This window comes from Chelonia mydas, chromosome 9 (assembly GCF_015237465.2).
Source record: "Chelonia mydas isolate rCheMyd1 chromosome 9, rCheMyd1.pri.v2, whole genome shotgun sequence".
Lineage (NCBI taxonomy): Eukaryota > Metazoa > Chordata > Testudines > Cheloniidae > Chelonia > Chelonia mydas.
The window spans coordinates 69,921,782-69,936,971 of NC_057855.1; the positions used below are offsets into that span (position 1 = coordinate 69,921,782).

The following is a 15,190-nucleotide window of genomic DNA, read 5'->3' on the forward strand; positions in this document are numbered from 1 at the left end:
AGGCATACAATGGTACTGTATGGAATATTCTAAAAGAAAAATGAGGGACTTATGCAGAATCATCTCAGCTTGGCAACTGAGTGTTATTGAAGGGCACGTAGTAGTTTCATGCTAAAGTCAAATATGTCACAGGAGGAATACCCCCTTTTTACACATTAAAAGGCTGGATGTCATATTCACAGCTGGAATTTTCACAGTTCCGGAGTCACTGGCAATGTCATGTATATTTTCCAGGAAGCTACACGGTGGCTCAGAAGAGATGTGACAGGCCCCATAGTTTACTATAATATTTTCCTCCTGTCTCTCTCTTGGGTAATCATTCTGATTCTTTTAAATAAAATGAATTTAGGTGACTTTATAATGAGATCTGAAAGCAAAAGAAAATGTCTAATTATAACATTTTTGTTGTCATTTAAAACACCGCACAAATGGCTTGCCTGCGTCTGTTGCCGAGGCTACCCTGTACGAAGATGTTTTTTCATCTAAGTACAATAGCGTAATGTATTCACTACGGCTGTGTCATTATAATAGGCCTTTATGTTTTCAAAGCACTACAAAAAACATTAACTGATTAATACTCACAACAACCCTGTGAGGTAAGTAGGTAAATATTATTATTATTATTATTATTATTTTATTAGGGCTGGGTGAAATGTATACCCATGAATAGTTGTTTTTATGAAAAACTACCCACATATTTTTCAGAATAAATTATTCAGCTGGTTGTGATGATGATGATTCTCATTTTAATGATAAGGAAACAGAGGCAGAGAGAATAAGGAATTTGCTCAAAGCCGCAAACTGAGTCGGTATTTTTTTTTAGAAGGCTACAATCAAGGGGTTCATGGCTTCCACTCCCACATGGTTCCCCTACATCCCATTGCCTTTCATCCTGCAATGAGAGCAAAACAGAGTCTTGTTATATCATACAGCATGAGCTGTTGGGTGGATTTGTTCTGTTATGTCACAATAGTACTTTTGCAATAATTGAGCACCTTTATGAGAAGGATAGAGAACCTTTATGAAGTCTGGTTTTCTTCTGTGAAAAACTGCAAGAAAATGGCTGTCACCTTTTTAAAGAAGGTTTTAAAGTCAGTGGGGTTCCACCCAGAACAAATTGCAGGACTGAGGCCTTAACATTGGTTGGGCCAAACATCCAAACACTTAGGTCTAGTCTGCGCAACTGACCTAGATCAGTATAACTACATCGTCAGAGGTGTGAAAAATCCACACCCCTGCATGACATAATTATACTGACATACTCCCCCTCCCGGGTAGACAGCGCTATGTTGGCAGGCAAGCTTCTCCCATCAACATAGCTACCATCTTGGGGGCGGGGGGCAGGAATTAACTACACTGATGGAACAGCTGTCTTCATTTGAGTGTCTTAGAGTGTCTTCATTAAGGCATTACAGCAGTGCAGCTGCATTAGTGCAGCTCTGACAATGCAGCATTTTAAGTGTAGAGTTGCCCTTACAAAGCTTATTTAAACAGATCTTGGTCTCTTCTTAATAATGAGATTTCTACTACTTTCTGGTTTCAGCCATCCTGGAAAGAAAGGTTTTGAGAAAAGAGGGTAGGGCCAGATACTTCTCTACCATAACCAGTCAAGAAGGGGTTACACAATATCTGTGGTTACAATTAGCCCCAACCTGGAGCTTGTCAGGGCTGGGGCAGGCCCTTAAAAAGAAGGAATTCAGCTGAGTTGGGATATCACCCTGAAACAAGAAGAGCTAAAGCTCACAGACCAGCCAGAGGGGTTTCTCAACAATGAGTAGCTTGAGAGTACAGCCAGCCTGCACCCTCAGGCTGGCAAGAAGATGAGCTGAATTTTGTTTTGTTGTTAACTCCAGGACTAACTCTTGGCCTTTAGCCACACGGTGTGTGGAAGCTAAGACTTCTTGTAAAGCCAAAAAGGCTGCTTCCCCTCATTTGTATGAGGAAGGGGTCCTGGCACCGTGAGGGACTATTGGAACTATTTTCATTTTTGTTTGAGTTGTTTTACAACCCATGGAAGGGGACAGACTTGCTAAGAGGTACAGCCAGAGGGCGATACTCCAGGAGCAGACTACAAGAGTGCCACCGCCTGGGGAAATACATGCAAGGTACTTGCCTTCACCCCAATAGGGTGACCTTCACATAGAATCTTTGGCAGGGATTCAATTTTCTGGTACTCTTCCTGGCTGATACCATTTTGTGCAAATGTTTCTTCTAAATGACATGAAACTAACCAAATTTTTTTTTTTTTTAAACCTGAGCTCAGTGAGGAGTATTGGGTCAATGGCTGGGTTTATCTGATTTATCCTTATGAGCAGTTTAGCATGAATTTTGTGTTTGGGAAAGGAATAATAGAAGGGTATAGCTCCAGGCAGGCTGGATGCAAGGACTCTTAAAAGTTCTTACTCTATACTTTTGGGAATGGTAGCACCTATCGATTGATAGGCAGATCAAGTAGAAAAAAGTGTTCAGTGTACATTGTTCTGCAGTAATGGCTCTTCAAAACACCACAGGATAAATAGCAATACTTCAGTGTTTGGGTATATTCCTGTAGAATACTGTATCTATATAATTTGGAGGGAACTAGTCCATTCTTCTCTCTCTCCAACTATCTGCAATATTTTGTATACCTGCTGACACAAGGTTCACTTCAGTGACCCTCTTCAATTCTTACTGCTGTGTATGTGGACACTATATAGCAATTTACCTTCTCAGAAAGCTAACCATGAGACTGACAGTGTCTCTTTAAGCTTTTGACTGTCCCAAAGAGCTTTGGTTTGAATCTCTCTTCATATACTGTAGGATACATATGTAATATGAAAACCAGACATGTAAACTGGTTCCTGTTTCAGGGCAGCTGTCAAAGGCCACCATTATTAGTCAGATGCTAGGGATGATACGCAGGCTGACTTGTATTTTCAGCAGTTGGTAAGGACAGGCCTAGATGGACCATATGGTCTTCTCTTGGGCCTTAAGTATTCATAATTATATTAAGCAGTTAAACCTGCCATATGATTTGTTTCCACGCACAAAGAGGAGTGTCTGCTTCTTGCAGATTTTCTGGGAATTTTTCTTAGTCTCCCACAGCTCCTAATATTGACTTTAAAATAGTTTTTCAAACCTGCATGGACAGTCGCAAAGAGAAACACAAGCATTTCCTGTTACAGCAGTATAAAATTGGCATTTGTTTTGTAATTGAATTTTAGATGTTTGTTTTTGCTATGTGGCTCTTCGCTACAGATCACAAATAGTAACACAGGGTATAAAAAAATTGGGATCTGTAATCACATTTGATTTGAGAGAGTGACCTTTTTGGTCCCTTATGTGTGCTTGGTTAGGTTCCAACTGAACACGTATCTACTTGATTCAGAATAGTTTATTAAGGTACAAAGCTGTTTTGGTGAGGGGTTTATTGTTTTAGGCTTTTGTGGGTTGGTTTGTTTGGGGAGGGCAGCAATCACAAAGCCTTACTCCAGCATACATCAGTACAACATGTAATGAAGGATGCTCTATCTAAAATAGAGCCATCAAAATGTCAGTTCTTTTTACACTAATCTAAGACCAATTTGTTTCCAATTTTAATGGATCAGATAGCTCATTCAAGCTATATTTGAAGATATGAGTTACCTTTGGTGAGTAACTGGCCAACATTTTATGTAATTCTTCTTTATCACAATGGGTTAAATGAAGGCTACCTTGAAATGTGATAGTGCATTACACTACCATATGATCTGAACAATCTGAGTGAAAGACCCAGGTTAAGCACAGACCTCTCTGGTCTTCTAGCCCATGTCAAACAACAGTGAAAGTTTCTCTACTGTTCCTTCAGTGGTGCTGTAGTTGTTGATGTTAATTGGATTTTTTGCCCTTAGCTACTTATGGTATTTCAACCCTGGAGACAGCTGCTACTTCTGAAATGTGTGCTGTAGTTCTGTAATGTAAATATCTATATACTAGAGTCAAGGCTGAAATATTCCAAGGAAATGGATTTAAACACTCGTTTTCATAATTTTAAAAACAAACACATCAACAAAAATTCACTGATTATAATCTCTTAGGATGTTTTAAAAACAAAAACTGTTTCCTTACTCACTTCACCCTTCTCTACCACATCACCTAAACATGAATTCTTTTGATGTTGTAGGGATATATCTTGGCTGATGGCCTGTACTGGCCTGGATAAGGGAGTGCAAGCATTTATTTTCATGGTAATTCAGTTCTCATGGAGGACACCAGACTAGTACTTATGGAAATTGAAGTCCATTGGGGTCTAGTATAGACCACCAAGTCAGGAGGAAGAGGTGGATGAGTCATTTCTAGAACAAATGACAGAAATATCCAAAACAGAAGACCTACTTTTAATGGGAGATTTTAACTACTCAGCTATCTGTTGGAAAAGTAATATGGCAAGACATGATATGTCCAATAAGTTTCTGGAACGTATTGGGACAACTTGTATTACAAGGTGGTGGAAGTAACCTGGGGCAACAGCCATTTAAAACTTGATTCTGACTAAAAGGGAGGAATTGGCTGTGAATGTGAAGGCTTAAGGCAATTTGGGTGATAGTGATCATGAAATGTTAGACTTCATGCTTTTAAGGAAAGGAAGGAGTGAGAGCAGCAGAGTAAGGACAATGGACTTCAAAAAAGGAGACTTCAACAAACTCCAAGAACTGGTAGGTAAAGTCCAATGGGAAGAAAATCTAAGGGGAATAAGAAGTTCAGGAGAACTGGCAGTTTCTCAAAGAGACAATATTAAAGGCACAAACTATCATGATGTGAAAGAAAGATGGGCAGAATAGTAATAGACTAATATAGCCAAATCAGGAGTTCTTTAGTGGCCTGAAAATAAAAAAGGAATCCTACATAAGATGGAAACAGAAAAAACTGCTAAACATGAATTCAAAAGAATAGCATAAGCATGTAGGGACAAAATCAGAAAGACTAGGGCACAAAATGAGCAAGAGACAGTAAAAGCAATAAGAAGAGGTGTTTTTTAAAACCTAAAATAAATTAGGAGGAAGAGAAAGGTGAAGAAAAGTGTCGGTCTTCTATTAACCAGGCCAAGAGAATTAATAAGTGATAAACACCTAAGCCTCTTTGATGTTAATGCCTGTTTTGCTTCAGGAAAATACTCAACACAATTCATATTAAGGCAGAAGGAACACAAGCCAGAATAGGGAAATAAGTTAAATGTAATCAAGTTGGCAGGGCCTGATGACATTCACCTTAGGGTACTTAAGGAACTAGCTGAAGCAATCTCAGAACCATTAGCAACTGTCTTTGAGAACTCCTGGAGGTCAGGTTAAGTCCCAGAGGACTGGAGCAGGGCAAACATAGCATCTATCTTTAAAAAGGGAAACAGAGAACCCAGGGAATTATAGACTAGTCGACCTAACTTAGATACCTAGAAAGATACTGGAACAAATTATTATACCATCGTTTTGTAAGCCCTTGGAGGATAATAGGATAATCAATAATAGCCTATGTGGACTTGTTAAGAACAAATTTCCTTATTTAGTAGGGTTACTGGGCTAGTGGATAGGGAGGAAGCTGTATACATGATCTATAATGGTTTTAGTGAGACTTTTGACATAGACCCACGTGATGTTCTCATAAGCAAACTAGGGAAATGTGGTCTAGATGAATGTACTATAAGGTGGGTACACAACTGAAAGACCATTGAGTATTGAAAGACCATACTCAAAGAGTAGTTATCAATGGTTTGCTGTCAGTGTGGAAGGATGTAACTAGTGGGGTCCTGCAATGGTCGTCTTCTTTTTTTTTTTATAAAAATATTTTCATTAATAAATTGGATGGCAGTGTAGAAAGTGTGCTTATAAAATTTGAGGATTACACCAAGGTGGGAAGAGTTGCAAGCACTTTGGAGGACAGAATTAGAATTCAAAATACCCTTGACACATTGGAGAATTAGTGTGAGATCAGTAAGATGAAATTCAATCAAGACTACTGCATTTAGGAAGGAAAAATTCAAATGCACAAATATAAAATGGTAGATAGCTGGATAGGCACTAGTACTTTAGAAAACAATCTGGGGGTTCTAGTGGCTCCTAAATTGCATATGAGCCCCAAAATGGTGCAGTTGCGAGAATGCTATTAGCATTCTCCGGTGTAGCAACAGGGCTATTGTATGTAAAACACAGGAGTTAACTGTCCCAATCTTCTCTTCACTAGCAAGACCTCAGTGAAGTACTCTGTCCAGTTTTGGGTGCCACCCTTTAGGAAAGATGTGGACAAATTGGAGAGAGTCCAGAGGAGAGCAACCGAAATTATAAAATATTTGGAAAACTTGACCTACAAGGAAAAGTTTAAAAACACACCCAAATAACTGGGTATGTTTAGTCTTGAGAAAAGAAGAGTTAGGGAGGATCACTGAAGGTAGGAAAAGAAGTAATCTGCAGCAAGGAACATGGAGGTTTGGTCTGGTTTTAGCACAGGGTCATCTAATCTAGCCCCCCTCAAGATCCCTTCCAGCCCTTCATTTCTAGGATGATTTATCCACAGACAAGGGATAATGCAGGCTCCAACAGCACAAGCTTCCCCTCGCTTAGCTGCCGATGTTGACTGCTTTTCTGTGTCGGAGGGTAGTTCAGTCTACATGTGCACTCATTCATTCCTTAGCCTCTTTGTTGAGAAGGTCAATGACTTTGCTGATCAGTGTTGCTAACAGTTGTGCATTTTTTTTCTCCTTAGCTGTTGCAAACCCATTCCCAGATATATTATCGTGTTTCACGTAGGCCACTGAACAGCCAACAGATGATCATGACTGTCAGCTATTGACCAAAATCACATAGACTTCCTAATAGACAGAATAAAAACTATGCAAAGCAAAGTGAGGTATGAGGCTACATTTTAGTCATGGATATTTTTAGTGAAAGTCATGGTCCGTAAACAAAAATTCAAACCCTGTGACCTGTCCATGACTTTTACTGTATGCCCCTGACTAAAATTTGGGTGGGGGGCGGCTCAGGGGACACTGTGGGGAAGGAGCACTGCAGAAGTCACGGAGGTCATGGAAAGTCACGGAATCCATGACTTCCATGACCTCTGTGACAAACACTGAGCCTTAGGTATGACTACATGAGCCAGAGTAAGTAATGAGTAATTCCATGGCAACCAGAGAATTAAACTATGTATGGAAATCAGTCCAACTGACTATAGCTCCACTTGACTATCTCCATTGTCCTGATAATACATTGCTATAGTGGCTTGTGGCTGTGAGTGCAGTCGAGAGCCTGGGCAAAGAATACCGCTAGACATGTCATCAGGTAGTAGCTGTCTACTCCTTCCCCTCTGATTTACCTAGCACCTTCCATGTCCACCTCACGTTGTAAATGGTGCTGGCCAGTATTTGTTTGCAGCTCTTCCCCTTATTCAACAAATAAATCCATCTCCAATCACTGTTACCATTTCCATGCACTTTTCTTGGACTGCACAGCATTATTGGGCCACCAGCTACTAGTGTTTCTCATCTCCAGCACCACAGTAGGAACATCTTTTCAGTGTTTTGTGCATTCTGTGGTACTCGTGTAAGTCAAGTTATTTTGCATTTTTATATATGGATGTCCAAGTAACTTAATACTGGAGAACTGCAAGTTAAGTGGAACTTTACAGAAAAATGTAGGGTAGGTTCTGAAGTAGGCAGTATTCTATTTAGTTGAGTTTTTTGCAGGACTACTCCATTTGAGCTTTAGTTCAACTGTGTACAGCATTAGAGGTATTAATCGACTGGGCTCGAGCACCAATGTTTGGAAGCCGGCCTCATGAATTAAAATGTTGTTAGAGTTTGAGTTTGATTAGTTCATATTTGATTGTAACTGATTTAGTAGTTATTGGACTGAGATATAAAAAGGTGTACTGGGGAGACCATTTTGGAAGCACCAAGAGTAACAGGTGGCCCTGTGAAAACTGCTGCATGTTTTCTGAAATGTATTGTCTGGCTGTTCTTGCTAAAAGACTTTGTTTTTAGCATCCCTATGAATGTTTTATTTAAGGACATCTGGTAATTAGAAAGAAAAAAAGACTCATTTTCCAAGTACTGTGCCCAAAGTAAACAAGTATTTTTCATCCATTGCAGATTTGTATTCCTGATTAAATGAAAATAAACAAAAGAAAAATATTTTTTTTTCGCCCAATTGCATAAGCTTAGCAGTGTGTGTGGGTTTTTTTGTTTTTTGTTTTTTTTTAATAAACACTGCTAAGCTTATGCAATTGGGCAAAAGAAAAATATTTTTCTTTTAACAGTCACATCACATTATATTACTAATGCTGTGTCATGTAATATTCCTTCCATTTCTAGGTGAGTTTGACACAATGTAACATGATCTGAAACATAGTCAGTGATGTAAAATAATGCATCATGTCACACAGTACACGCAGCATCTCAAATACTGTTTAACATGTACAGACAAAGCCTAACTTTTGTGTCCATGTTACTGCTCTTGATCAATGAGTGGGGTATTAGTAAAGGTTGCGTGCTGTGGAAGTATAACATTGTATAAGTATAACGTTGCATAAGGGGACATGCTGGATACATTGTATATGAGAGGGCATGCCAAAACATGTTACAAAGTGTCTGAGGGAGCACATATAGGGACAGTTAGCTTTTGAATGGAGAAGCAATTAAGATAGAGCCAGCACGTCTAAGAAGCAGGCATCAGAATGGAAGGTGTGAAGGGCAATTAGTTAAGTTAACTGGAAGCTGTTAAAGGAGATTGTTAAGGGTGGCAGGTAATTGAAGATACGTGACTGGTCTCAGGGATCTCGAAGGGTGGTGACTAAAATCTTTTTCTTCTTTTGTCTGTAACTTCTCTGTAACTTGTTCTCCAAAAAACTGTATAAATTAAGAGACACAAGCCCCACTCGGGGGGGCTCACTTCTAAATGTATTAGCAGAGCAGCTTTGCTAATAAAACAGAGTGGTCTGATAAATTTGTGAGTCTGAGTCAAACTTTGACAGTGCATGGAACATGAGGCCAATATATGGTGTTAAGGCCTGATCCAAATGCCACCCTAGTAGATGGAAAGACTCCCATTGGCTTCAATGAGCTTTGATCGAGCCTTTAGTCCTTATATTTATAGGATATGTAATTTTGTCCCAAATCAGGCATTTAATTTACTAGATGTGTAAAGTGAGCTTTCTGCTAACACTGCTTAATATGTAATCCATGTTTTTTTACTAAATCTCAATACTGAAAGTTGTGCTAGATAGTGCTGTGCAGAATGTTTCACCAAAAACATGGTTTAATGTACTTTGTGAAATGGAAAAGTCAATGAAATCAACTAGGCATTGTTGCTGCACCCATAAACCAAGTTATAACTATAAGTGATCTACTTTTGAAATGCCTGGGTGCTTTTGTTTCTCTTCGCCCTGCCCATTATAGCTATGTCCTGACTGAGATGAGTCCTCCTCAGTAAGTCACTGGCTTCAGGTTTACCTGCAAACTTGAGCATCCTGGAGGGACTGCAGAAGAGCTTTCTTGTTGCAGGACTGGGGCTCTGCAAAACACAGGCACTGTGCAGCAGAAGAATTTCTCTGCAAGAAAATTTCAGAGGGACAGTCAATGTTCCTATTACCAAAAATTTTGGTTAACCAGGTGGTAAATCATCAGGGTTTGTCTGCAGTGAAAATTTGTTTGCAGGGAATTAGAGTGCAATTCCTAAAATGTCCACATTCTGTACATGACTATTGCAGTTCAGGTTGTGGGGAATCTCTACTTATTGTGAAGTTCTTCTATGAAAGACACACCTTCATTCTAAGAAGCTTAAATGGTGTATGGATGGCGTGATATCTTGCAGTTATTATATATTGTGGATAATTTAAAAACTACCCTGTGTAATAGCAGGAGTCATTAGTTGCCAATCAGTAAAGGTCTGGTCACATTACACTCTTATATATTTGTTTGTTTTGTTTGTTTGTTTTTTGTTTTTAAGCTGGAACATGCATTTGTGGAAACAGGAAGAAAAAATTATTTGTGGTTATAAGTTACTGTAACAAAACTGAAGCAGGGGTGTGTGGGGGGCTTTGTTTTTTGTGTGTGGGAGGAAAGAGACAGCCTGCTCTGCTTTTATTGTAAATTGTTTGCATCAATTTATGCTATGTTTTCCTTCCCTTAAATAATTCTTTCAGTTTTTCATTTTGAGACCAAGTCCAGGCCATCCACACTGTGTGATGAGTAGAGGCTGACAAGATGGATATTTGTACAAAGGAGAAGCACAGAGTGGAACAACACACAGCAGGGTCCAAACAATTTAGCTGTGATTTGGTACTCTTAAAAAGCCCACTCAATTCCTAAACAGTGATCTGACCATCTTTTATGTCAAAGTCCCCTCTGTGGAGATGATGGAGGGGGGGAAAGATACCATTGGCTTAATGTGAAGGGGGGGAAATGAGAGTTCAGTACCTTTCTGAAGGTATTTTTATGGCATCCTATTTACTTACAACAAACTGCCATAACTCTTAGGGATAGCATTAAACATCTTCCTACTCTTTTAAATGGATCACACATTAACATTGTAAGGGGAGATGGTACATTTTTAAAGCAAAGACTCCAGTCTCAGTACATTATAATTCTCCCCCCCCCCACACACACTTTGTTATTTAAAAAAAAAAAGAGTAGGTGTGAGAGTCAAAAGAAAGGGGATGGGTGGGGAGAAGACATTAGGCTTTTGCTCAGTTATAAAGGCACCCAGTGCACTATTGATACGTTTAACGGCTTTGAGTGGAAGGGTCCTCAGGTACAAAATGAATGGGAAATATTTTTGTGGGTTTTCAGTGGGAAACCAGTTACTTTTTCATGGCTCTTTTCAGTTACAAGTTGAACATGTAGAACTGTAAGTCCAGAATCCAGATATTATAGGACCAACCCAGAAGCAAATGTAAATGCATCCAGAGAAAGAAGTGTGATGTAGCATAGCCCTTCTTGTGGCAGCTCCACTGAGACACCTGTTTACTTCAACTCCCAGGTCTGGATCCTTGGCTGCATCCAAGAAGCATACACCACAGTTCAAGAGAGCCCATATCTGTGGGGCGCAGAGGTGTCTTAATGCCAACCATGCTGTGGCCAGTCCTCTAGAATAAGCATAGGTTGCCAATGACCCCAAGAAGTTGATAAAGCAGCAAGGAGTAGAGATTTCCCAGCCACATCTGTGTTCCCTGGCCATGTGCCCTATCCAGGATATTGGAAGGGTGAGTGATATAACACCACCAGAGGATCTTCCTATGGTGGGATGAACCTCCCTTGTGCTGGCTTAGGGTTACAGCACTGCCCAGGATCTCAGTTGTGAAAGTTATTGCAGCTGCTGTTGAATAGCACTTGACCCTTTGCTTCCACTTACATTTCCACATAGAGAAGCATGAAAATTCTGTGTCTCGTTTTTTCATCCCCTCACACGAGTGGTTTTCCCAACACAAAGAGGGAAACACTTTGTGATGATGTTCTGGTTTTGGAATCTTCCAATATGATCCACAAAAAAGACAAGCAGAGTGGAATGATTCTGCCACTGTATTAAGCAAGCAGTGATCGGCCCTTGGGAAGCTCTCAGTGTATATTCTCTTAAATGCCAAAGTGCACAGAAGATTACAGGCCAAAAACTGATGTAAAGGTTCAAGCATTTCTCCCTGGGACTGAAATATCTTTTATCCTAGAATTTTTCTTCACTTAAAGTTGCCCAAATTACTTTTGGGAATTCACTAAAACTGAAGGTTTCTCTCCTCCTTTGTAGCTTAAGCTAGCACTCGACTGATTTTTTTTTTTTTTTTTTTTCCCTGACAGTTCACTAATATTTCTCTGGATTTATTGAAATGAACGTGATTCTCAGTCATTTGACAGCAGTTGGCTTAATTTCTGTGGATAAAATCACTATAGTGGGCTATAAATATATAGTGTGTCCAGAAGCACAGTTTGTATTTTTAGATTTTTATTTTAAAGGCCAAAGATAAGGTACAAACTCCAGAAAGAAAGTACCTTTAGGTGTCACATGTTTGTTATGCTGAAAACAAAACACAAAGGTGTCGGTCTCTGAATTAAGCAGGAATTGTATGAGGACTTCAAGGATCACACTACATAGAATGTTAACTTGTGGATTAAACATGCAGACCATTTACTAAGGACCCCAGACAGTTAATGAATAATGTTTTGCCCTATTCACCTGCACTATCAGGTTTCAACAGAGAAAATAAAACTCTCTCCTGCTTCTTGTATTACTTGATTCATAAAGTTTAAAAAAAAAAAAAGTAAAATTTAGACAGATTTTAAATGAAGTTTATATAGCATGACTTCTGGCCAAGTCGCTCAGGCTAAAAATTCGGATTCAGAGAGCTCCCTCCTAATGTCTGGAAATCAGGCACACTGTGCTATCATCTTGTCAGTTCTTACAAACCTGAGTAAGGCTAGGCAAGTGCTTGGCTGGGAGACAAATAGAGAATGCATAGGTGCTACAGGAAACATTGATTTGCTAGATAGAATTTCCTTCTGAAGTTACTGAACTAATGATCTAATACACTTTGAATTAGACATTAAACTGAGTCACTAAGAATCAGATGGTAGGGATGATGCCAATTTTCAGCTCAGCAATTTCCATTGTGCCTTCTCAAAATCCCTCCCAGAGTTACACATGGATTCAGTATTCTTTGCTTGCTGTCTGGTTTTAAAAAAAACACACAACCTGGGTTGTTTCTTTGCTGTATGCTATGCTGTACTATGCTGCACTTCACCCCAGAGGTGGCTGCATTTCAGAGTTGTGAATTGATCCATGACTACACTTCCTACCTTACCCACAAAGGAGTTCTGAGGCTTAGTTAGGTACGATACAATCTGACTCCCATTGGGATCAGCGTGTGTCTTCTTCCCTCTGACTTCCGTGGAAGTTGGATGGGATTGCTAATGTTTTCAAAGCACTTTGAGACCCTCGGATGAAAAATGCTATTGAGAGTCAAAGTATTATTAGCATATACTTATTTTATTATGAAACAGGGTGATAGTGAAGGGATAATACTTGAATGTGATTGAGTACGGTTCATAAAGATGTTACAGTAAACACAGCTACTCTCAACAGCCTTTTCCTTTCAGTATTTTCACTTCTCTAAGTGAATGGAATGTCAATGTCTAGATTTTCTTTAAATGCATGTGTCATGCTGCAGCCAGTGTCCATGTTTCTTCAAAAAACAATGAAAACAATTCTTTACTCAAAAGAGAACAAGACCGAATAATCCACTGACTATTGGTTATTTGAATTTTAAAAAATGGTAAGCGTCATTCTATAGGTCCAAAGTTCCTGCAAGCTATACTATTTTATTAGAGAAACAAACTAAAGAAATGAGTTATGATTTTTTGTGCTCGTAAATCATATTTTAGCACTGATTTTTTTATCACTTTTTTCTTTTTCATTCTTGATTATCTTTTTCAGTTTGTTTAATACAATACATTCTTTGGCTGCACTTCACACTCGGAAAGCAGATCCACAATTCATAAAAGTTCATTAACAAATCCACTAGAAACGGAGATAATTTGATAGTGGCTATCTACTGATTGTGTACGTTGCTGTTACAGAAGTATTCAGCGTGTTACCATGAATGGCAATGCATTTGAATCAAACATTCTTTGATTTGTAAAAATATCAGCATTGTGTTAGATTATCAGAGCACAATACTACACACTTAGAGATCCTTGGATTAAAAAGGTACTACCTAAGTGCTTTGTAAAGTTGGATGCTTTACAAATGGGAATACTGATGAGCATGTTTTTGAAAGTCTGCACTGAAGTCATGCATGCAGAACAGCCGTTGTGAGATGGCTGAAAAGAGACTTCACCTTTCGCTGAACATCAGGTATTGACCACTGCTGTGGGCAGAACATGAGACTTGATTGACCAATAGTATGATCTGGTATGATATTTTATGCTTATCCCCAGAAGATGTCATGCTTTTTCAGCTGACTGCATGATGTCTTTCCAGGTTCTTTTTGCCACCATGGCAACTTAAAAACCTTCCCCAGGTGACATCTGGGTTTCCTATTTCCCCTGGGTTTTATGTTAACTTTTCCCATCTGGTAATTAAGGATTAGTGTTTCTACTCGATAGTGTCCCTCCCAGGAATCAAACAGGAAACAAGGGTACCTAATGTGAGACTGAAATTGACTCTGCACACATTTATAATGTTTTCTCCCGAGAGCTCATACAAATCCATTTCTTAGAAGTGTTGTTCACTTGCACACGGTTTGGGCCAATCCATATCCCAGTGAACTTCAATGGGAGCTGGATGGATCCCTTGCTGTTTTTAACCGTGAGTTCTTATACATGAAAGCAGTATCCTCGCTCTCTTGATTGGAAAACCCGCAACTCCCTGCTGTGGAATAAGAATATTTTCTCTCTTGATGATCCCTCTTTAGCAAGTATGTATAAGCATTGTCCTTTTAATTGTGGTAGTGTAGTTAGCATTAGTAATTACTCAAGAAAAGGAAGTTCTGCATTATAACGAACAACAGATGTTGGCTTTTTTTTTAATAGCATTGTTCCCTCTTACCCCACTCAACATGAAACCTCCATCTCTTAGAGCATTCCCCTTCATCTATGGGACAAGCAAACAAAAGTTTGGCCTGCTGAATGTAGGAAGAGTGCTGTGCTCTAATAAGTAGGGTGGCTTTTTGCATTTTGTACTACAATATGCTGCTTGCATTTTATTGTAGAATGTTTTCACACAGGACATGCTGTTTTTTGCCACTTGACAGACTATTTGCAAAGGAATGGCTCCTCCTGGAAAGAAAGTAAAGGGCAGCCAGTAAGAGCAAAAACCAGCCATGTCTCAGTCAGACACCCAGTGCCAGAGAGACTATTTGGTGCAGCTAAAACAGCAGTATAGGTCCACTAAGCACTTTAGACCCGTAATTTTAAGAGTAATTTAGAAGCCTTTTGTAAACTGGATTGAATGTACAAAAGGCTTTTTACTGGCGGCAGTAAAGGTGAACTGTGGGGTTAATATACTTTTAAGAGCCAGAAAAATATCTACAGTGTAAAAGTATTGGGCCAGATTCCTGACACTACCTAAGTCTCCTTCGTGCTGTTCCAGTGGCACAAATGAGACTTAAAGCTGCCTAAAACAAGCACCTGATGATTTCCCCCCCAGGTACTCGAGGAGGGAGGAGACAGGGGCTGGTATAAAGTGGCCTTAGCTTTATA

General features: G+C 39.3%; 1 long non-coding RNA gene across 1 annotated transcript; it reads left to right on the top strand.

The window, feature by feature from the left end:
- Window positions 1-1,621: 1,621 nt before the first annotated feature.
- Window positions 1,622-12,665, top strand: LOC122461817. The gene is made up of 3 exons (XR_006284016.1): window positions 1,622-2,105; window positions 10,147-10,282; window positions 10,983-12,665. It is a non-coding gene; the product is annotated as an uncharacterized LOC122461817 (long non-coding RNA).
- The last annotated feature ends 2,525 nt before the right edge of the window (window positions 12,666-15,190 follow it).